Below are 27,933 nucleotides of genomic sequence, written 5' to 3'. Positions count from 1 at the left end.
CTTAGGTTAATCAAATCTTAATTGCGGTTCAAACACTTATTGTTGTCTGGATATTTTCATTAAACATGAAAAAGAAGCCGAAGTGGATTTAGAGGAGAAACTTGATGTTAGATAAATCTGCCAAAAGAAAAACACGTTTTCAAACTGTAAGACGAGGGAGAGCGGAGATATGAGGCTAAGATACTGTTTGAGATGAGAGGTGCACGGAGGTGTCGTAAAAACAACTGGAAGTTAGTCGTAGTTTTGCTGTTCAGAAACGCTGTCAACAGCTGCAGCCACATGTCATGGAGGCAATTTTGGGTACATAACGTGCGTGTGCTCCTCAGACTCTTAACTTAGTCACAAAAATAAGTGATATCTGTTTAAATTCAGTTTGACATCCTCTTTATGATGCCCACCACCAGTGGTGTAAGGTAGTTACCACGGGCCCCAGTGCACGCTACTGTAACGGGCACCACTGGCGACTGTTTATAAAAAAGCCAAATGAATGTTAGTAAGGGAGCTTTTCTGCTTTTTCCTCCTGTTTGTTCTTCTCTTGTCACTATTCTGTGTGAAAGGCAGGACTTGCAGATGTGCTCAGTTGTCTGTACATCCATGTGTACTTTGCAAGAAGGAGCGACAAAAAGCTAATTTGGCGTACTTTTAATGGTGCCAATGTGCAGATGTAGGCGGAAAAATTGGGGCCACACTGACTATGAAAACCCTTGCTGTAAATAAATTCATCTTGTCTGGTTTCAAGCAAAGAAATGTGGTAAGAGATGACAAAAACTGAAAGTTCGTGTTGTTGTATATCAGGATCTACAGATAATAGAACACAGTTAAATAGTGAGGTGCTGTAAAATGTGTTGTCAGTGTTACGTGTGATGAATCTATCACTGTAGAATATATAGGATAATTTAATTATGAAAGTGTGGTGGCATCACACAAAGCAGCAGTTAGTTAATTTACAATACAGTTGACATACACACAGTCTTACACAGCTGTTATTATTGTGCAGATAACAATAATGCAAGTAAATAAATAGCCGAAACGATCATAACTAATAACTGATCCGTGATCAACATTAATAATACTACTAATAGCTGGTTATGTTCAGCAATTCAAATAGCTCAATGGATAAAGGCCTCCTGTATATTTAAAAGTTTAATAGGTGCATAAGAGATGTTCCTGTCTGTCTGTCTATTAAATATGACTGTGAGGTTTTTAAACTTATCTTTAATAAGAGGATCTGTGGACATTTGTAGCGGTCTGTTTGACAGGAAATACAGCTTTGTCGCAGGTCATATGTAACTAATGTAATATGTAACTGCTTAAAACTGATGCTATATTGATATATGATGCTCTTCATCACCTCCTCTGCTCTGGGACCAAGACACGAGGAGACAAAGTGAGTGGGGGACGTGAGGAGACACATTAGCATGATGAAATGCACCCATAGTCTGTGGTGACACCTCGCCGACAGCCAATCACTCAAAGCACCACACCCTTAAGTGGGCCCAACTTTAAGCCTTAGTGAAATGTAAAGGTGTGGGTTATATACAAATTAACCTCCTGTACGGTCGTCATGAACGAGGAAGTAAGCTTTAGAGACCAAAAGTGTTTTTTGTACCAGGTTGTAAACATGTTTATTTCTGCTGTAAAGGGCATTTTAACAGTCTTACAAAGGAGGATGACACTTGCTATGGAAGCTAACGTTAGCTAATGGGCAAAAAAGTTCCAGAGAAATCCAGCGTTCCTCTTAATCCCTCCCCAGTTTCTGATGAGATGGACATGATAACCCTTAATACACATAACCTTATTCATCCCTACAACAGGAAATACTTTTTCCCTAACCTGATATGAAGTGTGCGCTGCACATGTGAGCATTTTTGATGATGGCCTCCGTCCAGTCCTTTGGTCTTATCACGTTTAACCATGTTTTTGTTGACGGCAGTGGCGGCTACGACATTTTAAGACTCCGGTGTAGCCTACAGCCTTGTGGTGCTGAGTCATGTTTTGCCCCCAGCTCATAAAATGACGTCATTGTTACATCAGCCCTAAAATGTTCTATAAGCAACAGTGACTTCAGCACCATCACACAGTCATTTGATTCAATGGAAACATCAGAAATAACGCAGCCTTAGACACAGTTAAGAGAAATGTTTGAGGATACTTTTTTAATGAGTACACATAACCTCCGTGGCCAAATAATATGCAGGGTGAATACTGTAGCACGCGAGGGTAAGACAGCCAGAGAGTTAAAGAATCAGAGACAAAGGAGCTGGAGTGAGAAAGATCGCTAAACTCACACACACACACACACACACACTTGTGGTGTGTTTGGCAGTGCCGACTGTGGTGTAGTGCACGGAGTAGACACAGTAATGAGATTGAACCTCAGCCTGACTCCCCACACACAGCATGGGGGAGCAGCTCGCAGCTCCCTCTGAGATCATATTCATTACTCTGTGCGCGTGTGTGTCTGAGAGAGAAGCCAAGACATGTAATGAATGTTTCACCCCCGTGTAGGCTGGAGTCAGAGCGACTGAAATCAGACACGCAACTTTGGCTCTGCACTTTCTGTGTGCGTGTGTGCTTACTTTGCATAAAGCAGATACTGGTGTATTGACAGTTTAGACGTACAAACTTGTGCAAGTAGTCACTACGGTGCCCTTGGGATAACTGCGAACACACAATGCGCCCACACACTCAAGCTGTTAGCTGTGGATGATGGTGTGTGTGTTAATGTTTGGCTCCGTCCCATGAGTACAGTAGAGAGGATAATTCTGAAAACTGTTGGCTAAGCATGACACACACTGTAATGCACTGAGGGTGTGTGTGGTGTTCAATGTATGTGTTGGAGGTGGTGTTTGACTTCCATAGATGTTTGTGTGTGTGTGTGTGTGTGTGTGTGTGTATTAAGCCTGGAGCCTAGTTCATTATGTTAATTTTCTCCGTGTCTTTATTAGGCCAGTAATGGCTGACAGCAGGAAGGCAGAACATTACATTGATCCCTCTATAATTATTCCACAGCTACCACAGCTTCTCCTCGTATGCATGCACTGTATATGTGTGTGTGTGTGCATGCCTATGTGTCACTGCAAACACAAACAATATGAAAATTATTCCTCGTGTTGTGAAAAGTAATTGAACGCTAGCCTGTTTGATTTCTTCCGTTTCCCTGCGTCGACGGTAGCCGTGCTGGCAGCCTCCCTCCGTCTCTCTGTTCATTTTTATTGCTCTGAATTGGTGTCTGTCTCTTTTGCAATAAACCAATTTAAGCATGACTGCATGTGAACGAGGCCAATAAATGATCGTGACACACACACACAGGTCGTTACCGTCGGTACGGACTGTCTGTTTGCGAGCTGAGAGACATTAAAGGACAATCAAGTTTCGTTCAAGCTCTTATTTTCATCATCGGCTGTCTCTTTTTCCATTTTGAGTGTGACAGCTCGCTTTGACCTTGGAGACGTAGTCTGGTTCTTTCAGTTGTCATGGAGATTGCTCAGGTGTCATCACGTGACCTCTTGCTGCAATCCATTAAAAGTTGGACGTCGGTAATTCCGAGAATGGGTTCCTGAGTTCTGAAAATCTAAATGCATCCCAGTGCCTCTGCTGGAAAAACACAGATGCCTGCAGCAGACTGATGTTTGTATGGCAAGTCTCTGGAGCCTGGCCTCACTCTGAAGTCGTCAAAATCTGGCCCTTAGGCAGAGCCCAACGAAAAAAAGCATCCTTTAATGTCAAGGGGAAATGCGGTGGGACAAGGACGAAAGTTGAGGTGGTGGAAGTCCAACTGGGGCAGGTAAAAGAGGTGGTGGATGAGTCCAACAAACACCGACTTTCACCCGAGAGAGCGGTGATCACATCCCATAAGATTCTAGAGCAAAACCCTGTTGTTGTTTTTTACAAAACCCAACCATGTGCGGTAGTTGTTGAAGGAAAAGAAATGCTAATTTGCACATTACCGACACACTGTGTTTTTATTTTGGAAGAGACTGTATGCAAACTGTTCAGTTCCTGTGAAAACAGAAGTGTATTTTGAAAACAGACAATGCATGTAACAGGCTGAAGTTGACACGGCGTCCCAGAACTTCAACAACCAACACACCCAGGGTACCTTGGACGTCATATCTCAATGTAGAAAGTCCATGACCAAATGTCAATATGTGACGAGGTCGGAGTGAGAATGTGTTGGTCTCTGAGCTTCACAAGCATCTACAGATTGAGCTACATCCATTACCACAACACCATTAACGAAGAAAAACAGGGTGTAAAATCAGATCTTGCTCGTCTTGCTCATTAAAATAACATAACACCTCAACCTCACCTGAATAACAGGAGCAGAGTGTAACAGTGTGAACCACCGCAGCTGATAGTGTGAAGTTGTAGAACTTGTGTGTGATGGTTTTGTGAGGACAGAGATACACATGGTCACAAAGACTTCCATTCGGAGCACAGATTAACTGAATCAAATGAAAATGGTAGTGTCAACTTTGTTACAGCACGTTTAACAACACAAATGCTACATAAAAAATATATTTTAAGGTAAATAATTGATGAAAAGGTCGTTCACAGTGTGTGCCATCATGTTGCTGTGACGTCAGATGTGTTTATGTCTGTGAACTGCTTGATGAATTTTGGAGTTTCCAACTTGGAATTGTGACTTGAGTTATTGTTCCATTGCACTTTTCCACGTTGGAGGTTGTTTCTTTCCGAGTTCATCGTACAGTGGATTGCAGCAAAGGTGTGGTATAGTGTAAGTAAGTAGTACATAGTGACTCGCCCTGTACTTTAGCCACTACATGTTGCTTATTGGCTGAACTGTTTAGACGTGTACTTGTATCATAGCTACTTGTAGTTGTATCATGATATGTTTATTTTCTCACCAGTGGCCGTAATGTCCATATAACTTCCAATAAGTTTCTAGCCTGGTTCCAGACCATAGACCCCGCCCACTCAACTGAGGCTTGCATCTCTGGTCTGGCATACTTCAATGAATTTGCGATTTATCTCGTCCAAATGATGGACGGACCAATGAACGCTGGGGGTCTAGCGATTAGCCAATCAGCGCCACGCTGATGTCAAGCTGTACGCCGGTGGGTAACTGGGGAGGATAGCAACAATGGCGACCGCTACAGATCCTACAGACCACATTAACGATGCTATCGAGGTATTTCGCCACTACTCGCGTTAATGGAGGACCAAATTAAGGAAGCTGCTAAACTGGATTTAATGGCGATGCAGCCGGGCGTGCACGACGACGGAGACATTTTAAACGGGCAATGCTCGCTTGTTTTCGGCAGCCCCGAGGCATGGATACTAATGACGTCAGATTCTGGGTGAGTCGTTGATCTCTACTGATTGGTTAGGGAAAAATCAAATTTCCTCCCCCTTGTAAATCGCCTTCAATGGGAGCCATGTCAAACTGAAGGTTCTGGGAGCTTCAGTCTGACACTCAGGCTAATAAGTTTCAACACAAACTTCCAATAAATACGACCTTATAAATCGAACGCAGTCGAAAACTGTTTGCTTCCCAACATCAGCATCACCTGTGCTCACTGGCATGAACTTAAATACCATGGCCTACCTCAGCTAGTCACATAAGCCACCTAGTGGCTTGGCGGGACAATACATTTAACACAAATCAAACATATGGCTCCAACATCGTATATTTCCACTTGTTTTGACATGTAGGGGAGAGATGTTGGGTGCAGTGGGTGGCAGTGGTCCTGTCTTACCAGAAGACATTTTTAGTCGTTGAATGATTTGTGGTTAAGTACTGACGCCAGGTTCCCAAATCAAACGGCCATGAGTGAATATGAAGACGCTTGGGGGGAAATGTATTGATAACAGAAATATGCAAACTCACGTAAAGTAGAGATGCTCCCTAAAAAGTATTTAAGCACTATAACAAAGTATTATTATGTCATTACATTACACCACTGGGCTTTGGTAAATAAACTCAAGTGGTGTTACATCCTGGATTTTGTTATATTTCCTGCTTTATTTTGAAGTACTAAGCTCCGCCTTCCATCAGCCACACCTGCCGCTGATTATCCTCTTTAAGGATTTCTTTGCCCACTCTCTGTCTGTTTCGTAAGCTTTTTTTGGACTCCTTGTTTGTGTGTTACCTTTTTGGACTGAAGTAAAGACTGTGCTGATTCTTAACTAAAATCTAGAATCAGGTTTTAAAAAAAAAAAAACACCTTCATTTTCTAAGGCTGTGTGGCATTTAGTATACGATAGTTTAGAGTGTTAATGGCTGCTTGTTTATGGCAAAGCTGACGGTAAGCAGATCAGAACCATGAATGAAGAATGAGCTGGTCTGTTTCCAGTCAGTCACAGTACAGAAATAAGCCACGTCTCCTCAGGCCTGTAGAACTGCAGTTTTATGTGTAGAAACGCCGTCCATTGTTGTAAACTGCTGTTGCCAAGAGCTGAGTGCTTCCAATATGGCTGCCAAAGGCTGAGTTATATCACCATTAATAGGGAAATTAATGAAATAAAAAGAAAACATTTGCAGCATGAAATAAAAGCGTGTCGAAAAGACTGTGCATGGGACATAAAGCTGGAGCTGCTCCACGTTCAGTTCAAGGTTCATAAGCTTCGACATGATCTATTCCCACAAACTGCAGCTCTGCCAGCAACATGATCATAAATCATCTTTATAAACACGGCTTTAGGTGAATAATGACTCAAGACAATACACAGAGGTACGAGAATCCCATTTCTTAGGCTGTTATTTCTTGACAGGAGGAGGAGATGGTCTGCCGGGATTTCTTCACAGACTCTGACAAAGAACGAAGACAGGAGCGCAGACAATAAAATAATTGTCCCTTTTAGTTCTGTCAGAGCACAGAGGACCGAATGTCAGCGCTGTAACAGTCTGACGGGCACATGAGACAACACGTACAATTGCTTTTCTGGCAGCTTTGCTCTGTTATCACAACAAGATCCTTTAATGTACCTGACAAACACTCGCACATGTCTTATACGGCTGCTTTTATACAACTGCAACTTCAGTGGTTCAATTCCAGCCAAGGACTCGCCAAGGTGTTGTGTGCCACGCCACTGCTTTCTTCCCTTGTGTATGCCTCTATACGGTTCTGTATAATAAACACTGAATCTGCCAGAATATGTCCTTTTTAAACGCACTGGTGAAGTTTTTACCTTGACCTCAAGGGTAATTGTGTTTCTTAAAGTCAGCTACAAACAGAAATATTAAAGGTGCCCTGTGGTGGTCAACAGATACAAACAACTCGTGCACCCACTCTCACAAACAAACACTGCTACCAGTCGTCACAACTCCACAGGACACCTTTAAATAAACAATATTAGTTGTTTCTTTTTGTTTTTGTTTAAATGACCTTTCAGACTAATTATGTGAACCCAGACCGTCCTCACCCAAAACCAGCTGTATAGGTCATGTGTGCAAGCACCTTATTATGACCCATATTAACATTTATTGTTTGGCAACAACCTCTAGTGTCCATAAAAATTATGTCGGGAACAAATGAGAAAGTCAGGTGACGTACCAACTTCTTCTTACTCCCAACTCGACACATATCGCCGCTTGGTCAGTGGACTTTTACATCTACATATGATGCACTAGGTATCCTGGGTGCATCTGTTGTTGACGTTCCAGGACACTGTGTCAATTTATGCCTCATACATGCATTGTCTTTTCAAAATACACTTCTATTTGCACAGGAAATGGCATTATAAACTAGCCGCCTGGTGGCATATCACACTGCTGTGAAAGGATGCCTTTTATGGTTGGTGTTTGGCATGGAATTCACCGACCAATCAGCGGTATTTGACAGCTTCGGAATGAGAATAGGTTGGACCGCTGAGAGAGACAAAACTCAGGTTAAGGAGGAGGTCGGGGTGCATGGATGGGTCAAACAAACACAGGACTTTGAACCAGGAGTCTTCTGTTTTTGCCCTGTGTGAAACTAAAAGTCAGGGTTGACTTGATGTATTCAACTTACTTTTCACATGTAACACACTTGACTTACGCTATGTACGTAATTTAAGTGAATTATGTACATAACGGGGCGTCGGTAGCTTAGTGGATAGTGCCGATGCCCCATGTATAGAGGTGATGCCTCGCTGCAGCGGTTGCGAGTTTGACTCCAGCTTGCAACCCTTTGCTGCATGTCGCCCCCCTCAATCTCTCTGTCTCCCCATTTCACACTGTCCTGTATACTGAAGGCAAAAAACCCAAAAAATAATATTTAAAAAAAATAAAATTATGTACATGACTATGATCTCTTTCTAAACCGAAACTGCAACTGTTTCACAAAATTAACCATGTTTCAAAACTGTGACAGTTTCACAACTTGAGTATGTGCACCTTTACCTACGCCATTGACAAGCAACCCATTCTGTCATTTAGGTATGAGGATGTGTTGAATGCAGGGTATCTGCACATTTTAAGTACAAATTTAATGACTTTTCAGACTTTTTAAAAATATCTTTAGAGGACAAAATTATACTATTACTGCAGCAAAAGAAATCAATAAACCAGGGACACTGCGGTAGCTTACCTATGTGTACGCTACCTATTTAACATACAAAAAAATAGGTACTGGATTTGGAAAATGGTCATTGTTGTGGGACAAAAAATACTGGTAGAATAAAACATAAATCAGAACAAAACAGACATGTTCCTTTATTTTGCCGCAGACCAAGTAAAATGCGTCCCCCTCCTACAATTCCAGACATTATGAGACATTTTTTTAAACCTTGAATATCAAAACCTAAGATGAGATTTAAGATTTAAGACTTTTATGATCCATGAGGAACCTGGTTAAGCGAACCATATGGCCTGCTGTTAGGTAAGGTTATGTTGGTTATGTTGATGTTTAGTAATATGCAACATTACAGACGTCAATGAGTCAAGTTTTTACTTCCTGACAAGATGTTATGGTTACATTTTGGCTCTTTATAAAGTCACTTCATACACAACTGTAGCATGGATCAATCCTTTCATAAATGTATCAGTCAAAATGTATCATACGGAGGTTGATGACATAACTAATGTCTGTTTTTTAATATATTATTTTACCAAAAAGCTTATATTGATCTGATGTATGACACTATTATACCAGTGGTTTCCAAGTGGTCCAGCCAGAAAGTCCACAGAGTTTAATACATTCAGTGTCATACTAGCTTTTGTCCGTGTCGTCAAGCTATTTTTCTGTCTCTGTTAAGGAGCTGTCCATTAGTCACTCACTCTACAGCAGGAAACTGCACTTCAAAATAAAAGCTCCGTGCTGAAAATTCACTGCACTTCAAATAAGGTGTGTTTTTTACAAAGCTGACACGTATGCGAGTCACTTGTGGTCCATTCAGAGTGGACCCACAACCCACTTTTGGACCTCGACCCACCACCACTGTGTTATACTGTCCATCCATAGCAGTGTAACTTGAATAGAACATTAAAGGCTATGAGTTACATCAACCTGCTGACTTCTAATTAAAAATGCAACTTGTGATTACAGGTCTGCGCTGGCCTCCATGTTTAACCATGTGAAGGCAACGACAGCCATCAGAAACTTCCCATTCATTGATTTGAGTTTTCTTTGTTCCTGCTGATGCACAAACACGTCTGTGGAGGCCAGTGGGTGTGTGTATGTACGTCTCCTCTCCTCTCCTCTATCCTGTCTTTCTTTTGCAGGGAGAAGACAGGCTGTCTGGTCTCACTGGCTGTAATTACAGGCCCTGTCACCTGGCTGTGCTAACCCACTATTAACACACACACACACACACACACACACACGCACACACGCACAGTTTGTTTGCGTCGTGAATGATTTAAAGCAATATGTGGCCTTTTATGATGTAAATACTTTTGAAAATGTCATCTCCTTTGTTTGTGCGCCCTCAAACTGAGGTGACAGTACAGACGTTAAACTTTAATGAACCTCAGGTGAACTCAAATCCTCTGGAGTCACTGAAAATACTGAAGAAACTGGATTAACAGGAAAACTCAGTATAAGAGCAAAGATGCAATAAAATGCAAATGTGGGGAAATTAGTGGAAATGATCAAAAAGAGGCAGATGTGATGATCATTCAGTGAGGATAAGGTGCTCAGACAGCCTCTTCTTGAAGGCATTAACTGGTCTGTACACAGAAAAATCAACAAAAGTAGTTGTGTTGGAAAAGAAAAACAAACAAACTTCAAAACGCACCTACTTTCTCAGCCCCTCACAATCACTGCCTGAATATAGTGTGAGTTTTGAACGCAGTGGATGTTAAAAAACATATATTCAGCCTACAGACACATTCTCACAGAACAGCTCCTGACTGTACAGCAGACAGTAGGACTGGTGTCTCACGTGGTGTCTTGGGCTGTGTCCCTCCACCCAGGGCTCCCTGGTCCTGGAGCTTTAGCTGCTTTCTTTGGAGCAGCTGCAGCAGGGCGCACACACTGAAATCCCAGGATTCCCTTTCTCTAGGGGGGTTGGCTGCATGCTGCTCCTCAAGGGTTCTCCTCTGGGAAGGAGTTATTGACAGAAACCTTTTCAGGGCCTCAGCCATAAATACTGACAAAGTAAACATATAACAGGATGAGTTAGCCACACCAAAACAGAAGCTAGTATGGCACTGTTTTTTTTTCTCCTCAGTAATCAGTATCTAGTTGCTGACATGTTGAGGCAGAGGGTACTGTCTGTAGCTCTGGTTGAGGGTGAGAAGCTGTCAGCAGATAAACAGAGATCTGTGTGGGTACATGAGACCCTAACAAAGAGGCTGGATCATGGGGAGTACCACCAGTTGGTCCAGGAGCTTCTCCTCCATCATGGACGTTTCCAGGCATATTTTAGGATGACTTGGCAGTTTGATAACCTGCTGATTGTCGGGCCCAGCATAACACAAATGAGTACTAACTACAGGGAGTCCATTGGTCCTGCTGAGCGACTGAGCACCACCAGTTTCTCCTCCATTGTTTACAATCTGTAAACTTGTTGTCGTGACCACCACAGAAGGCCCGCCTCTCAAATCATCTGATTGGACAAAGGGAAAAAAGCGGAGATGACATGGGGCACCTTTCCACCTTGAGTTGAAGTTTTTTAAACTCGATGAGGTCAGAGAACTCCGGCAAGGTGCCTAGAGCACAGAAACACAAGGCATGTAGCGCCGCAAAAACCACAAGCAAAAAGTTTCATTTTTATTAAAACAATTACAAAAAGCTGCCTCCAGCTGCTAAAATACTTTCTTACTGTGATCGGGGAGTTACTATTCTGAGACCCAAGATGTGACATTTTCTTTTGTTTAGGACAGAGGTCTTTAAGGGACCCCCTACTACGTATACTGTATAAAACAGAGCTGCACTTGAGATAATTGCCAGAATATTTTCAGGCCTTCTCTCATTAGTGCTCTCCTGTAGCTGCTCAGTCAGCAGCAGTTGGGACATGGCTAGGTGCATTAGCCTCCCCCTCTGCCCCTTTTGCCAGTGGTTTCTGAAGTGGACAGAGTGTCGAAAAGTTTCAAAACAATCTATCATGGCTCACAAGTATGTCCGTACACTTGGAGTAATAATAGAGCTAACAGGCCAATATGTGTCAGTCCATAAATGTTAGCTAACTAGTTTACCTTGCTGTCATAGACAGTACTTTAGACCCTCTGTTGAAAACCCAGGGTTTAGGATGTCAGACACATATCATAAATTTCACTTGGAACAGGATTTAAATTTAAACATTAACGTTAGTGACTTAATATTGAAGTAAGATTAATGAACGAACGTTAGCTTAGTTGGCAGCTAGCTAATGCTAACAAGTTAGCCCTTATCTGAGGAACCACAGTGGCAAACGTGTAAAATGTTACAACCATAAAGTTGATAAGGCTAAAAATTCCTGAGGAAAAATGTATTATGATAGGAAGAATTTTTTGGTACTTCACTTTTACTTCAATTTAAAGTATCAACAGCCAAACAGGAAGCAGTAGGCTACGTCATCCTGTCTTTTTTAATACTTTTTTTTTTAATAAATTGAAATGAACTAATAAATTGTATGAGTGTGTAGATATGCAAACCAGTCCATGCAGAATTTATTATCTATTTATTCTTAATTAAAAAAAAATGACTGGTTAGCTGACGGTGTCTGTGTCATGATGATGACGATGAGTCATGTGACCGTGGGAACTTGGACAGCGGAAATGGTGTAAACTTGGAGGAAGGAATAGAGGCATTAAAAAACAAACAAAGATTCATTAAAACGGTGGAGTAGAGAAACAAAATGTTAAAAAAAGAAAAGGATAGCAGAGATATTGTACTTAAGAAGAACAGACTATCTCGACTTTTTTCTTTTCGGCTCTCCAGATAAGCACCTGGTGAGGACGATGCTAACACTGCTAACACTGCTAGCAAAAAGGTCAGTAACGGCTACTGTTACCCAGCAGCCGTTAGCAGCCCTGCTGTCCCACCTCGACTTGAACCAGACCAGCAGCATCACAGAGGACCTGAGCAGCAGCCTGACACTGAGGCAGAGAGCCACAGCCCGGCTGAAACAGCCACCTGTTGAGCTGCACCACCTCCGGTATGCCCCTGGCACCTGAGCCCGGGTCCGACACCGACATGGAGTCGGCCGACAGAACAGGGTATGAAATTAACAAAATATTTTGGGGGCAATTTTGGCCCCCACGGTCTAAAAAATGGGGGCATTTTCAAAATGTTTGGGGGCCATCAAAAAATTGTAATTATGTTCTAACAATAAGCACATGAAAAGCAAAACCAACTAAGATAGTGTCTTCACTCTTCAGTAGAAACCACTATAAATGAAACAAATAATGGGTTACATAAAGTTATGGTTGCAAAATATCGCTCAGATTTCCTATAATTCAGCCAGTTTAAATGTGATGATTTAACCATTAATCTACTGATAGCAGTACTAATGTTTCACCACATTACAGTTACTTTTACTGTTAAAAAGGCCAAATTACTATAAATTCCTTAGATGCAATCCTGGAAGTAAGTTAATTTAAAATTTAGCATTCATTCTACCTTAATTTTTCATTAATTTGTCATTGTGTTGACACAGATCACCCAAGAAATGGTTAATTTATACTTATGGTACAGCAAAGCCCCCTCCCCTTCTGTCAGATTACTCTCACGTAATCAGTGCAATCTCGTTGATTATGTCTGGAAAATGAGTTGTAGACGTGACGGTAAATTAATTTAATGAAAATAAAATTATACTTTAATGTCAGATTGTAATACTGTTAAAAATATAAATACATGTAGTTGTTTCGAAAACTTGAGGGGAATTTTGGCCCTCGGAACATGGCTTTTGGGGGCATTCTTGGATAAATTGCGGGCCAAATGGCCCGTGGCCCTTGCTAATGTCTAACACTGCGACAGAAACACTGAAGCGGATGGCAGAGACCCAGTGGTGCCGGTGGGTAAGCTACCAGTTCCATAGTTTACCTGTAACTTTGTTTGTACCTTGACTAACTTTAAATATGCCAGGTGCCAGAAGTGGCTGTTAAAAATGGCAAAGGGGCATTTTTTTCATAAAAGAAATTTAATTAATTTAACCAAATAACACCAAAAAGCAAGCAATTTTATGTATGTACTCAGTGTACTGTAACAGCGACATGCACATGTAGCCTCCTGTGATGAGAGAAACAAATCCAATAATCGGGTTAAATATTTTGTGAAAAAATGTCACAATGGTATGATGATAATGTCAGAATTTCAGGAAAATAGTTAAGTTGTGGCATAAAAGCGACAATTGAATGAATGATGATAAAGTGTTCATTTTATGACATGAATCAAACTTTAATTTAATAAGGAAAACCTGTCATTTTCAGAGTAATTCATAGTTTTAAACTGATGATGAGATCATTCGAGAGATTCTTGTGTTTTAAAGGGTGCTGGTTGAAATAACAGGATTAAAATGTGTGAATAAAGTTAATCTCCTCCTTCAAAGCCAGTTTAAGCTGCCCTCAATGTGCTGCAACTCTGAAGGCAACCTAGTCTCACATCAATGTAATGTAATAAATAAAATTGTGAGATGCCTATGTTTTTTGGGCCTATTCTTTTCTATAGGCTTGCGTCCGCATCACATCACTGCAAAGAGATGAGCGCTAATCAAAAATGTTGGATATTCATTTTATTTTTCAGTGGAACATGCAATATTTTAAATAGTTTTGGCATTAAAATGGGTTTTGATAACATTTCTAGTGTGTATTTTATGTTCATAATCTTCATTTGTGACTCAATGCAAACCCTGGTTTAGCATAGCAACAACCGTAGCAGAGGTGGAAGATGTTGCATTCCAACAATTTTCTTTTGAGACCTAAGTAATCTTCATAATAACTAACAAACTAACATCATATACATTCATGGAACAAAGACTATGCTATCAGAACATTTTAATTTGGTCATTGTAATAGCAAAACTACCTTAAAATAATGCATTTTCACTGACAGTAAAATGAAGGACTGCCATTTTGTTTTGTTTTGTTTTCACAGACAGACACTTGGCAGTCATGTGACATGGACGCGGCAGGTACAAAAGAATGGACCAAAATATATGTAAGCATCTCACAATTGTATAGCCACTATTGTGAAACTAATATGTTTTGTGCTGTGGACCACTGAAGCTTCTACATATTTTGATGTGAGCCTGGGATGCTGATGGACCTTCTCACTAGTCACCACTACAGGACTGTGGTCACACTGGGAAACTTAGTCTAAATGTTTGTGTGAGGCTGGGTTGATGGAAAGGAGCATAAAACACAGTCAACTTTGCCAAAAAGAATAAAAATAAGTATTGAAACACGCAGATAGCAAGACCACGGAGGCCATTAGCTGCTTTTAGGGTTCCTTCTTGCTTTCCAGGCTGCAGTTGCTCAACCATCTGTTCACTGTGGATGGGATATGATACGACTCCCAGCACTGCCTCTGTGTTTACTCTGCTAGAGAGCATTTAATGGCAGCCTTAACGTCACTCTGTTCTCCCTGCTAATGTTCCTGTAAGTGTGTACATGTGCACGCGCGTTTCATTTTCTCCATTAAAGTCCCATGCATCCCAGCACTTAAAATCTGCGAGAGACTTTATGATTAGGAGTTCATGTTTGTATGAATTCTACATTATGATACTAATTACCTCGTTCACTGGCTCTCCCCGAGCTGTGGGCTTTGGAGCGAGATCTGCACTGCTTAAAAAGAAAAATGCCCACGTTAACAAGCCTTTTTGGTCTCATATCCAACATTAAAATTTTATCTAAAGCAAGTTGAAAAGTCTGTCAGTACTGAGGGAGGTAACTGAACAAAATTACAACATTGTTTCAGAACTTATTAGAAACAGTATCTGAAAAGGGGGGAATAATGCATATCAGTGCTCAGTGCTGTGAGGAGGCTCCAGTTTGAAGACCAGATTCACAGCCTTTTAAGGGGCAGATAACACACAACCGTGTCAAACAGCAGGTCTAAAGCTCAACATATTAGGGATGCACGATATTGGATTTTTTGCCGATATCTGATACGCTAGTATATAACAACTCGTTAGACCGATATAGATATCAATAAATCCACTTTTCGTTCATTCAGTTTCCGTAACTGCTTATCCTGCTGGGGGTTGCGAGGGTGCTGGAGCTTATCCCAGCTGACATTAGGTGAGAGGCGGAGCACACCCTGGACAGGTCACCAGACTATCACAGGGCTGACACATAGAGACAGACAACCAACCAATACTAATTGTTGACTAACTGTGATAGACTGTGTCACCTTCTCCAGTCTGGCGCTCCGAACCGTAGTTGGGAGACACTAATTTTCTGTGGATTATCTTTACAACTTGGCTCGTTGCTGGCAACTAGCTCTAAGATTCCGGACCAACTCTGCTTGAAGAATGAGGATGCAGAACTGAGGTCCGTGCAGAAGCACATTCATTTCTCCTCTACAGCAGGAAAACATAACATAACACAGGGCCTTCTCACAGAGACTATGCTGTAACTGGAGCCTATCTAAACACTGTAAACAGCAACCACCCGTAGCATGGACAGTACTATTTTCACGGTGCATTCCCGTCCGTACACTCTATACGCCGCTTTACTTCCCACAACATCTACTGACCAGAACCAGGAAGTACGAGCACATCAGTCCTGTGCTCAGGTCTCTACACTGGCTTCCTGTGGCTCAGAGAATAGACTTTAAAGCAGCTCTGCTTGTGTACAAGTCTCTCCACGGCCTAGCACCAAAGTACATCTCTGACATGTTAGTGCCATATGAACCATCTCAGACTCTGAGGACCTCAGGGACCGGCCTCGTGCTGGTGCCCAGAGTCAGGACTAAACATGGGGAATCAGGATTCCAGTTTTATGCAGCTAAAATGTGGAACAGTCTTTCTGAAGATGTGAGACAGGCCTCTACTCTGACAATGTTCAAATCTAGGCTCAAAACAGCTCTATTTCACTGTGCATATGACTGAAAGGATCTTATCTGCATTCTTCTCTTTTAAAGTTCATTTTATAATGATTGTTTATGTTTTTATTTTGTATTGTGATTTTAATGCATGTTCTTGTTCTGTAAAGCACTTTGAATTACTTTGTGTACTAATTGTGCTCTACAAATAAACTTGCCTTGCCTTGCCTTACTACGTCACACCCACACGGCCACCGTCTTAAAGTGAAGGGCTGTCCGGTAACTACTGTGAATATGACAAGAAATGGTGTGAGACCGGGTTTGGCAACAGGTCAGTAGCCTACATGCTCTGTTCGATTAAAACAGCGCGTTGGTTAAATGGCCCGTTCAGTTGGTATTCAGATAACTGGGGCTTTACTGCTATAATGCAATAGCACCACCCAGCGGTGAAACCCGTGTACACGTTTACACGAAAAAAGGACCCACTCTAAACGTTAAGAGATTTTTGTACACAAACTCACCCCTAACACTAATGCTGATGGGTTGGGACCATGGAGGCACAGGATTTCTAGTGGTAATGCCCGAATTACGCTGCTAGCTACCTCCTACCAGACCCAGGTGGTGGGCAATCTAGTAAACTGAAGTGTAGCAAAATTAACTTATAGACCAACATGTGTAACTAGTCAGAAATCGCAGTTAACCAATTAACGGTGAACCGTTGACATCCTTAATGTTGATGACTGGACACATATTGGTCTGCTGCATGCAAGTTGGACTTACTGCTTTCCCATCCAGCCCCTGATGAGCACACACTTACTTTCATTGGCTTCTCACTACTTTCTGCACTGAACGTTGGCACAGGATGTGAATTGTGAGTAGCAGAGTCATCGAATTAATTCCCATAGACGCTGGGCTGCATAGGAAGCATTATTATGGATCCCATAGCTTTTCTAGGCAAGTCCTGCCCTACTGAGCTGTGATTGGCTAGTCCTAGCCCTTGCCCTCACCTCTTTGCCCTAATCATTGATTCATTCATGCGTAGACGTGATGAGAACTAGCCAAATACAGCATAAGCCGTGACCAGTACTCACCAGTCGCAGCATAGTAGGGTGGAATTTCACATGTTAAGCTGTAGGATCCATAATAGCACCATGGGGAGTATGTGCAGCCTGTGAGACAGTTTAATAATGTCCTCTGTGCTCTGGAAGAACTTTCACAAGTTTCAGAACATAACACAGATGATGTCATGTGGGGGACGTCGTCAGGAATATAATGACCTCAGTTTGAAGAACACTAATTTACGCCTGACATTAGTGGAGATATGCAGCTTGAAAAATGGGCATTTACCAGGCAGGAAGGGTCAAACAATGTGCTGTTGGCTGCATCATGGGAAACTAAGGATGCAGTGATTCAACTCCAATTTTGACCATTATCAAAACTTCCAACTTTATGGACGTCACAAAATTGTTGGCACCTCTTTACGTAGTCGATGTAGTGACTGTAATTCAAACATCTTACGGTTTTCCAGAGCTCTGTTGCTGTATCTAAACATATAAAGAGAACAATGACACAGTCAGTGATAGTGTTTGTGGCCTGAAGTGTGACATGCTGCAGAGCAGAGCAGCAGCATCTTTCCACCCGGTGTGACTCAGACACTCTAATGTAATAACAGACTGACCATTTCTTGAAAGACAGTCGTCATTTTTCTGTTGTGTTGTTGTGTTTTCTTCCAAGTTAGCTCCAAATTGCCTCATCTGACAGTTGAATGGAAATATTGCTTTTATAATCAACCTAATAAAAGACATTTACAGTTCAATTCACCAGGTGTGTGTGTGTGTGTGTGTGTGTGTGTGTGTGTGTGTGTGTGTGTGTGTGTGTGGTTTGTCTCAGAGCTCAGTCGAGGAGGAGAGGGAAAGAAAGGAGGAGGAAATGGAAGAAGAGAGACACCTGAGAGGTAAGAATTTAGTGATGTGCAGTGAAATGAGAAAGATTGGATTACTCTGCCTGAATTTTTTTTTTGCCGGGTAGTTCCAAACCTCAAGGCTTTATAAAAGACCGTCAGAGTCTTCAGGGTTCACGAAGTTGCACACCAAGGTCTACTTCCCTTCCCTTCTTGTTTTTTGTTCTACTCTCTTCAGGGATGTCTGAGAGAAATGACTTGATGATGAAACCTACGAGGATAAACCATGCATTACAGGAGGCAGTTATCCTGAGATAATGACATAGTGGTCTGTAATCATAAGACAACTGTTTATCTCAAGACGACATTATACAGTAATTGTCTCAGGGAAACAGTCTTAAACAAGGCTACGAGTCTGCAGCCATGCCAGCAGCATTCAAGACTGCACTTAGAGCTATTAAACAGTGAGCTAACCTCAGCATGGTAACAGGTTGACAGTGACGAAGGTAACATGCTAATATGTAGCAGGTTTAAAGGGTAACACCACCTAAATTAAGAATTTCAATATGGTATTTACACAGCAAAGAAAAGTTAAATTAATATTTGTCAAGATGAGCTACTCTGTGTCAAAGACAAAAATCAGAGAAGAACGTCTCAAACTTGTGATGTCATAGGGCATAGGACTGGACAGAGTCAGGAGCTGCTCCGTAGACAGTAAATAGAGTGCTCCCATAGTTATGTTTTTCTGCAGGCCAATGCAGAAGTTAGCACTGCCCTGGTTCCATCATCAAAAAGCAAAGGTGGGGGACTCGAGTCACATGACTAGCTAGTCTCGTAAATTTGAGGATTTGAGACTTGCTTGATAAACATTGATGAAAGACTCGCCTTGACTTTGACTTGAGACAGATGTCTTGAGAGGACATCTTGCTGTATCTTACTATATATTGTGACAAAAACTCTGTCTGTGTGTGTCTGTTCCACGTTTTTCTCCTCACTGACTTGGTCAATCCATGTGAAATTTGGCACAGTGGTAGAGGGTCATGGGAGGATGCCAATGAAGCAATATTACATCAATTGGCCAAAGGGGGGCGCTATAGCAACCGATTGAAATGTCAAACTTTGAATGGGTATATCTCATGGCCCGTATGTCGTAGAGACATGAAACTTTGCACAGAGATGCCTCTCCTCATGAGGAACACATTTGCCTCAAGAACCCATAACTTCCGCTTATATAGATTTTCTGCCATTTTGAATTTTTTGAAAAACACTTCAAATGGATCTCTTCCTAGGAAGTTTGAGCGATCTGCATGAAACTGGGTGAACATAATCTAGGGACCAATATCTAAAGTTCCCTCTTGGCAAAAGTTGGAAAACTTACTAAAACTGAGCTTCTATAAGGCAATGAATATTGCGGAGGGCGTGGCTCATCACATAAAGGTGTAGAACATCTCAAGGGTTTCACCCATCACCACGCAACTTTGTAGGCATATGACCACACATAATCTGAGGGGACCCCTCCATTATTGAGCCCATCAAACAAAATGGGGGCGCTAGAGAGCTCATTTCTTATCTAGGCCTAACCGCCATATGGATTTTTACTAAACTTGGTAGATATGTAGAACAGGACACCTCAAGGTGACTGGAGAAATTGAACTCTAATTGGCAACTGGGTGGCGCTATAACAACAGAAAAATGCTTAAAAATGGCTAAAATGTGACCGATCGCTGTGGCTCCCCCTGTGGACCAATGAAACTGCACATAGGCATTGAGGATTGGCATAGGTAGAAGGTGACAAAGCTACCAATGGGTATGGACTAATTTTATTTAATATTTGTATTTTTCTAGATATTGAGAGTTGTTAATTTTTAGTAATATTTTTGGACTGTCTTCGACCAAGGGAGTAGCATTATGAATTGTAAAAATTGGTGAAATTCCCCTTTAATGTTCACCACTTTAACAGTCTCCAGCAGTAGCTGCAAACTTCTGTGTAATTTTTCGAAACTAGTAAAAACCCAAACTTTCCTCACACTCCCTCCGGCACCAGCCACAGGAGATGATGTGTCCCTGTGTGTGTAATGAAGGCACACAGCCACAACAGCTCACAACCTGGACAGCTGCTGCCACAGCTGTGACACCACCACCTCCATTAAAAAAATCCTCTCATATTAAACTTTACCAGCAGGAGGTGTTCGATCTGTTTTCAGTTTGCTACTTAAATTCAATCTCATTCATTAGCAGCTGAACATGAGGTATTGTCAGCCGTGTTTCTGAAATGTCAGAATAAATGGATCATAGAAAGAGTACTTTATTTATTTTCAATCTGTCTTGGCTCAGTCAGAGTCCATTAAATCTTTCCTGCATGAAGGTTTTTTCAGTGTTTTGTCACTGTCAACATTTAATCTACAGCTTTTCTTGATGTCTCAGGGTTTTCAAGATTAAAGTCATCTTTGTGTTTCCATTAAGTCAGATTCACAAAAAAGGTATAGTTTAGGCTCTGTCTGTCCTCCATGATTATGGTTCCATACAGCCCACATGCTGTCCTTGTGGCACAGTATTGTGCTATAAACAAACTAGCAGAAGTTATTCTACAGCAAAACTACCCTCAGGAGAAATCTAATTTGATTAAGTAAGGCTACTGAGTACAAACTACTTTGTAAAAGATGGTCAAATTATGATAAAGTATTTCAACAAAATCTGATACAAAAAAGTCACATGCCAGGAAAATATATCACTGAGTTTATTGCAAAAGTGCCTACTTGTTCACAGGTCGCACATAAACTATAAAAATACAATACCCCACTACTCATGCTGTAAATTGAGGGTATTTATAAGGGCTGCCCTTTGAAAGTCAGAGATATTGAAGGGGAACTGGTAACTAACTGGTTCAAGGAGAAGTCCAGTATTTTGCACTTTGAGCCCCATTTCTGGGTTGTTTATGTTGAAATAGAGTGGTTAAGACGAAAATAGTGATGACTGCTCATTTTCGGAGAATTTGGCTTTCCCCTGCCTGGCTTAACACTGCTGTCTATGGCCATGTGTGAACCTGTCCTAAAACCACCCTAAATGTTCGTTTTCAAAGCCACAAAACCCACTGAGTGGTCAGTGGCGTTCGTTGATGTTCTGACATCAAAATCGTAGCAAACTGTGGTTTCCGTGATGATTTATTTGACATTTTGTGTAATCCATTGGTTTTCTATAGGAAGCCTCATTGTCCGTTGGTAGAAATATGCCACCAGAAAGAGAAAGGGGGTTATTTACGACAAGGTTGTAGTCACTGTAGTCTTGTAGCTCAGCAAAAGTGTCGGCTCAACAGTGCTGCGTGCACTCCTGGAGGAAGAACGAGAACAAACAAAAAAGTTTAAACAGCTGCACAATAGATTACTTGCTTGTAAACAACCTTCGCAGTACGATGCCTTTGAACACAACGAGCCTTCTTCTTCTGCTTCTTCTCTGTGTCCCATTACATTGCAATGGTTTCTTGCCGGTTGGCCACACCCACGTAAAGGAGCATTATGGCCATCAAGTGGGCTGGAGTGTGTAACGCTTCAGGGTCAAACGAACGATCAAGCGGAAGTTTACACACGGGTGTGAGGCAGCTGAAAAAGTAGTTCCACAATCGAGATGAAGAGCGAAAACACGGATGGAAACCACGGTTTGCTACGATTTTAATGTCAGAACATCAACGAACACCACTGACCACTCTGTGAGTTTCATGGATTTGAAAACAAACGTTTAGGGAGGTTTTAGGACAGGTTCACACATGGCCATAGGCAGCAGTGTTAAGCCAGGCAGGGGAAAGCCAAATTCTCCCAAAATGAGCAGTCATCACTATTTTGGTCTTAACCACTCTATTTCATCATAAACAACCCAGAAATGGGGCTCAAAGTGCAAAATACCGGACTTCTCATTTAAGTTTAAAGAAGAAAAAAAAGTCAGTGAGCTTTAAAGCTGTATTTCAAAGTGCTATCAATTAGAGGTGATGAAGTTTGGTGTTTGGTGATATCAGTTTTATTTTCTGATGGCCATGCTGACAGACAACTGGCCAGCCACGTAAACATGTGGAAACAAACCCACTGCCCAAACTGTGTCTCCTGGTTTCTTGGCTGCTCTGCATGTGCACTAACCTGGTTGGGAGGGAGCCAGCGTTAGCTGTTAACACCAGTTCAGTGGTGGGATGTGTTGCCGCTGAAACATTGTGCTCACCCTTCGGTCTCCCTGGAGGGTGGGCTCATCGATACCACAGCAGTGCTGTTGGTTAGGGGATGGCTGAATAAGCAGCTATCTAGCTCCCATCAGACCTTGGTGGTGCACAGTGCAGTAAACTGAAGGGTAGCAAAATTAACCCATAGACCAACCTTTGTATCTGGTCAGAGATACTCTCCATGGTTAACCGCTGACATCCCTAATTCCTACAAAATATTATTCACAAATAGCCAGTAAAGTACAGTGTGATATGTTTCTGGTTAAAGTAAGGCAACTTAAACTACCTGTTTGATGTTCGGGAAAAAAGATAATGTTATAGAAAAACAAGCCAACATTAACTGACAGTAAAAGTCAAGTTGTGAATTCCTGGATAAAAGTTGTGCTGCAAAGTCATTTAAACTTCAGGATTGACTTTATTACTGTATATATCATACCATAGATGATATAATACTGGACTGTATTATAATCTAACAAATAATACATCCTTAAATGAGCAGAAGAGGCACCGTTTTGTTTAAATGTGATTGCAGTGAATGAGACCCTGTAGGCTGCAGGTCAACAAGCTGTTCTATCAGCTGGATAGAAATGAAAGTCACAGCTGGAGCACAAATGAAACCTGATGTTTGCTGTCATCATGGAAAGACAGGGGCAGCCTCAGCACTCAGAGGGGAGCCAGGTCAGAGCTAGAGAGAGATTTTGAACAGCGGGCTGGAGAGGAAATTTCCATTAGATCAGCTGGCTTTTAAGCGTTATCACAGCAGAGAGCAACTCTGCAGATAAAAGGTCCTGCTCCTGCACAAGATGATTTTGATCATTTTCCTCAGGGGAAAATCACATTTAAGAGCCAAAATCAAGTCAATACATCTCACAGCACTGTAAAAAATATTTCACATACTTTGTAGAGAATGTTCTTTGTTGAGAAATGTCTCTGTATTATATCGTTTTTAACTTAAATATGCTCTTAAATCACCTGAATTTCAACAGTGGGCTAAAAGGAATTTATATACACGGCCATTCAAAAGCTTGTAATCTCCTGCCCAGAGAAGTTCCAGCCACCCAATTTGAAAACCATGAGTGTCATTTTTCTAACACTTTTTCTGTATGAGTAAATCAAATGAAGTACATGTAATCAGTGAGCTTTAAAGGGCCAGTGTGTAATATTTGGCATGGTTTATTGTCAAATCTGAATCTGAATCTGAATATTCTACCCATTAATATGTTTATATAAGTGTATAATCGCTATAAAATAAAATTCGTTTGGTTTTCGTAGCCTTATAATTATGCTTTTATATATATATATACATATATATATATATATATATATACGTATATATATATATATATACGTATATATATGTATATATATATATATATATAGCAAGGGCCTTGCTTTAGAGAGGTCGCCATCTTGCGCCGCCATGTATATACGGCAGACCGAGCGGACAATCCAGCCAGCCAGAGAACGTGTTTCGCGTGTATAAATGAACCAACGAAGACAGCGGGAGGAAGGAAGAAGGAGGAGGAAACAGCAGAGAGTGTTAGTAGTTCGTCGATGGAGAGTAGTGAAAAGTTTTTTTAGTTATAAAGTTTGGGAATGGACCACACTTAACACGCAACAGGAGAGAATGAACCCGAACCGTCATCTGCGAGGAAAAGAAGACGCAACTTCACTCCTTGTGATGCACTCTCTGCGGCGCTTTTCCTCCTGATGATATATCTCCCCAACGATGGTAGCACCGAATCCCATTCTGTGCAGCAAAATGGGAGCGGAGGATTCAGCCTCTCTTCTCGCCTGCTCAGTGTACTCTGGCTCTCATCTGTGTACTCCGGCTCAAACAGGTATGGCTCTGGGTCTGTGTCCGCTACAAGAAACTCTTCAAAATCGCATTCAAAGTCGTCCATTGCAGCGACTATAGTCCAGAGATATTGCTAGACTAAATAAACAGCTGAGCTCTGTTTACCGGCTACGCTGTCAGTCAGTGTGCGGGCTGGAGATTGGCAGAGCAGAGAGGAGAGGGGGTGCCTGCTAGGTATCGTAAACAAGAATGTGCGTATGGAGTGTGTGTGTTACGCCAGAAGAGTCAGAGTTTGGGACGGAGTCTTTTACCCCCTGGAGTGTTACGGGAGTTTTTGGAGTGCTCAAATAAACTGGCCTTTTTCCCGAACGCTCCTCTGGTCTCCTGCTCGTGAGGGATTCATTACAATATCGTAACATGGCTTAGATTTCTAAATAAACATTCACCTCGTCGCTAGATAGACCTACTCCTGAAAAACTCATGTCTGCGCAAGGCTTTTTGTCCCTACGAGGCCACTGTCATTTACCTGACTGGTGGGGTGAGCGAGTGAGCCCTGCAATCTAGAATTTGACCACTGAAGTCACTGTTTTCAACGGTTTTCAACCCATTTTACACAGTGGCCCTTTAAAGGTGTTCGGTGTACTGTAGAACTTTAAACAGAGCCAGGCTAGCTGTTTCCCCCTGCTTACAGTCTGTGCTAAGCTAGGCTAACCGTGTCCTCACTCCCACTCTGCACATAAAGGAAACATTTGACACCTTTTATGTGAATGTCCAATCAGTGTTGATGATAAATGTAGTCAGCTGAAGCAGTGAATTCCTCAGTACGTGCTATATTGACTGAGAAAGCTGAGTTGTCCTGATTGCGGCACAGTGCCAGCAGTGCCCACAAGCCTCTAACAACCAACCTCTAAATCCTTACAAATCCTTGTAGAGGTGGGCGTTGTAAGTGTGGTTCTGTGTACAAAAAGTTACAAAGGTGTCTCAAATACTTCATTTGTTGATCAGAGGCGGAGACTAGAAATCCAAGCTGAAATAGCCTGTAGTTGTTCCTTGTTTCCAGCTACGTCACTGACACATTAAACAGTGCTGGATGTAGGAACAACGGATTTTGTGGCTGCACTAATTAACTATATTTACCATCAACACTGAATTGGACATCAATATAAGAAGTGGCACATTTTTCCGATTTTTATTTAGTGTCTTTGCAAAGTATTAACAATAAATCATACATAGCCGCATCTCTTCCATATGTGTCCATACTGTGTGTTTGCAAATTTTGAGGTTATTGAAACTCCAGAAGAAAAACTTGTCTAACCTTTCCCTCCCCTCCACACCCTCAATGGTTGAGGGTGACCTGTGATCTCAAAGTGTGTCCAGACAAGAGGAAAAAGGGAAAATACAAACAAACAAACAAACAGACAAACAAACAAGCAAACAAAACATCAATAACAAAATACAGGGATAAGTAAGATGAGAAAATGAATAACTACATAAAAAAGGGACCTTTTCACTCAGATAGTAATAGTAACAGGACTATCACTAATAAATGTACCACTTGTACACAAATACTGTATATGTACACACATGACTACATATATCGCACAGGTACATCAATATATGTATACACATATCACTCCTCCCCAAATGTAAAAAACAAAACAAAACAAAACAAAGAAAAAGCAAAGCAAATTTTCTCTTCAAAGAAAGCGTCACCCACAAAACGACCATTTGTGTATCAATTATTTACTTTGCGTTATCTTGAATTTGTGATAAAAACTTTGTTTTTCTGGCATGCACTTAAAACACTTCTGCATACATGCATGTAGTGTGCCTGGACAAGCCCATGTTCTGTCGAGTTGCCAAAGCGTGCTACCCATCACTACCTAACACAGTTTATGAGATAAATATATGTTTTAAATAGTAAAGTTGTAGCAAAAATGAATGTGTTTGGAAAGTACTGAGCATCCGACTGGATAAATGAGACTTGTTTTATACTGCCAAGTTGTGTGAGAGTTTGAAAACGGATGTTTTGATATAGATTTGCTGTTATTAAACATGGACTCTGTTGAAGAAAAGAGTGCAAGAAAACCAAAGTTTTCCTCATGAATTCAAAATGACAAGAGTAACTGATATACAAGTGTTCGTTTTGTGGGTGACGTATTCCTTTAAATTACAGCTGTGAGATTGATATCAGTCTTCTCATATTAATCTCAGGAGCAAAGCAAATAAGAATCATTCTGCCACATTCACGCTGAGGCAGATTATTTGAGAAAAACACAATCTACTGTTTTGCCTCTTCCAAACTCTGTAACTGTAGAAAATGCTGACTTTGCCTTAAAACTACTGAATCTCAGTTTTCATATAAATGATCTTCCTCTGTCTGTCGTCTGTCACTGTAAAACACTGGACTGTAAAAACAACAAAGCACCATCACCCTGGTACTGCACTGTATCTGGATTTGTTTACCAGTGAATTACAGCTCTACCTCTTCTTCTTCTCTGTTCCATGTCCCACCTCTCAGCTTTTTTGGCTTAGCTCTGCCCAGTATGGAAATGCATTTCTGTTTTAGAAAATCGATTTGGGGATACTCCAGCCCAGAGAAAGTCATTTCTACCATTTATCATCTCCGCAGCTAAGCATGAGAGGGCAATAAGGGAAACAAATCAGAGGATGAAGATGCAGTATAGGTTTTAGATTACTGCGAATCATAAAGTGAGAGCACAGTTTTGATTGGTAGCTGTTATATTATTGCAGAAATTGAAATAAAATATGTTTTTCTAAGTGTTCCCAGGACAAAATAAAATTACACTGCTGAGAGCCGGTCCTCTATCTCTTTACTGCATCCTACGCATAGTTTCACATGCGCTGCCCACCTCTTCACCCTTCAGCCTTCCTGCTGAGTGGATTAGGAATCTGGACCCTGGCTTTTCATTTTCTTCCTCTGCAGGAGCTTTACAGAGCTGTGTCTCCTCAGCAGAGAACAGTTAAGGTATTACTTAGTGATTAAATAAATAAATAAGTAGCCTATCACACACAAAACCTACATTAAACATGCAGGGACATCAAAATGATCTCATTAGGTGTTAAAATGTGAAAGCATGTGCAGTAAAATGAGAAATATGTGATAATATGGACTGAGAGACCATAGTTCTAAGTGAGGTTAAACTAACATGCCTTTAAAAGTTGCTTGAAACTGGCAACTGAATTTCCTCCCTGATGTCTCCAGGCAGGGGGTCTTTGGGCAAACTTGATCAAAGCCATATTCCCAACTTTCCCTAGGCAGTGGGGGGTAGATATCTAAAAGGTGAAAAAAAAGAGTATGACCTAAAAGTGCACAATGCAGTATATAATAATCATAATTATAAAATATGATCTGGTTTAAGACCATTAAAAAAGAATTTTGAGGACTTTACACATCCTAGTCTATACTAAGGGTGTCAGACATGTGGCCCATGGGCCAGAACTGGTCTGCCAAAAGGTCCAATCTGGGCCACTAGATGACTAGACTAAGACGTGCCAGGTTTCAGGAGCAAGTTAAACAATGCCTTGCCTATTTCATGTAACATTCTGCTTCAGAGACTTTCTCTACCGTGACCAGAATGCAGATCTCTGATATAACAATAAATACTTACTGTGATCCTGTTTAAAGATATGAACACTGTGCAAAATATTGTCAATCAGCA

The 27,933-nt window shown here is 41.3% G+C and overlaps 1 protein-coding gene across 2 annotated transcripts in view; it reads left to right on the top strand.

Annotated features, from left to right (window-relative positions):
* The first annotated feature begins 12,250 nt into the window (after window positions 1–12,250).
* dok4 (docking protein 4) overlaps window positions 12,251–27,933 on the top strand; it is a 152,607-nt gene continuing 136,924 nt past the window's right edge. For both annotated transcript variants that reach the window (XM_049561939.1, XM_049561931.1), the window contains exons 1-3: window positions 12,251–12,586; window positions 14,462–14,524; window positions 18,242–18,305. The gene's annotated coding sequence lies outside the window, so the exon portion shown is untranslated. The remainder of the gene's footprint in view (window positions 12,587–14,461; window positions 14,525–18,241; window positions 18,306–27,933) is intronic.

This window comes from Epinephelus fuscoguttatus, linkage group LG2, assembly GCF_011397635.1.
Source record: "Epinephelus fuscoguttatus linkage group LG2, E.fuscoguttatus.final_Chr_v1".
Taxonomy (NCBI): domain Eukaryota; kingdom Metazoa; phylum Chordata; class Actinopteri; order Perciformes; family Serranidae; genus Epinephelus; species Epinephelus fuscoguttatus.
The sequence above is the reverse complement of the archived record's forward strand: the minus strand, read 5'-3'. Positions and strand labels throughout refer to the sequence as shown.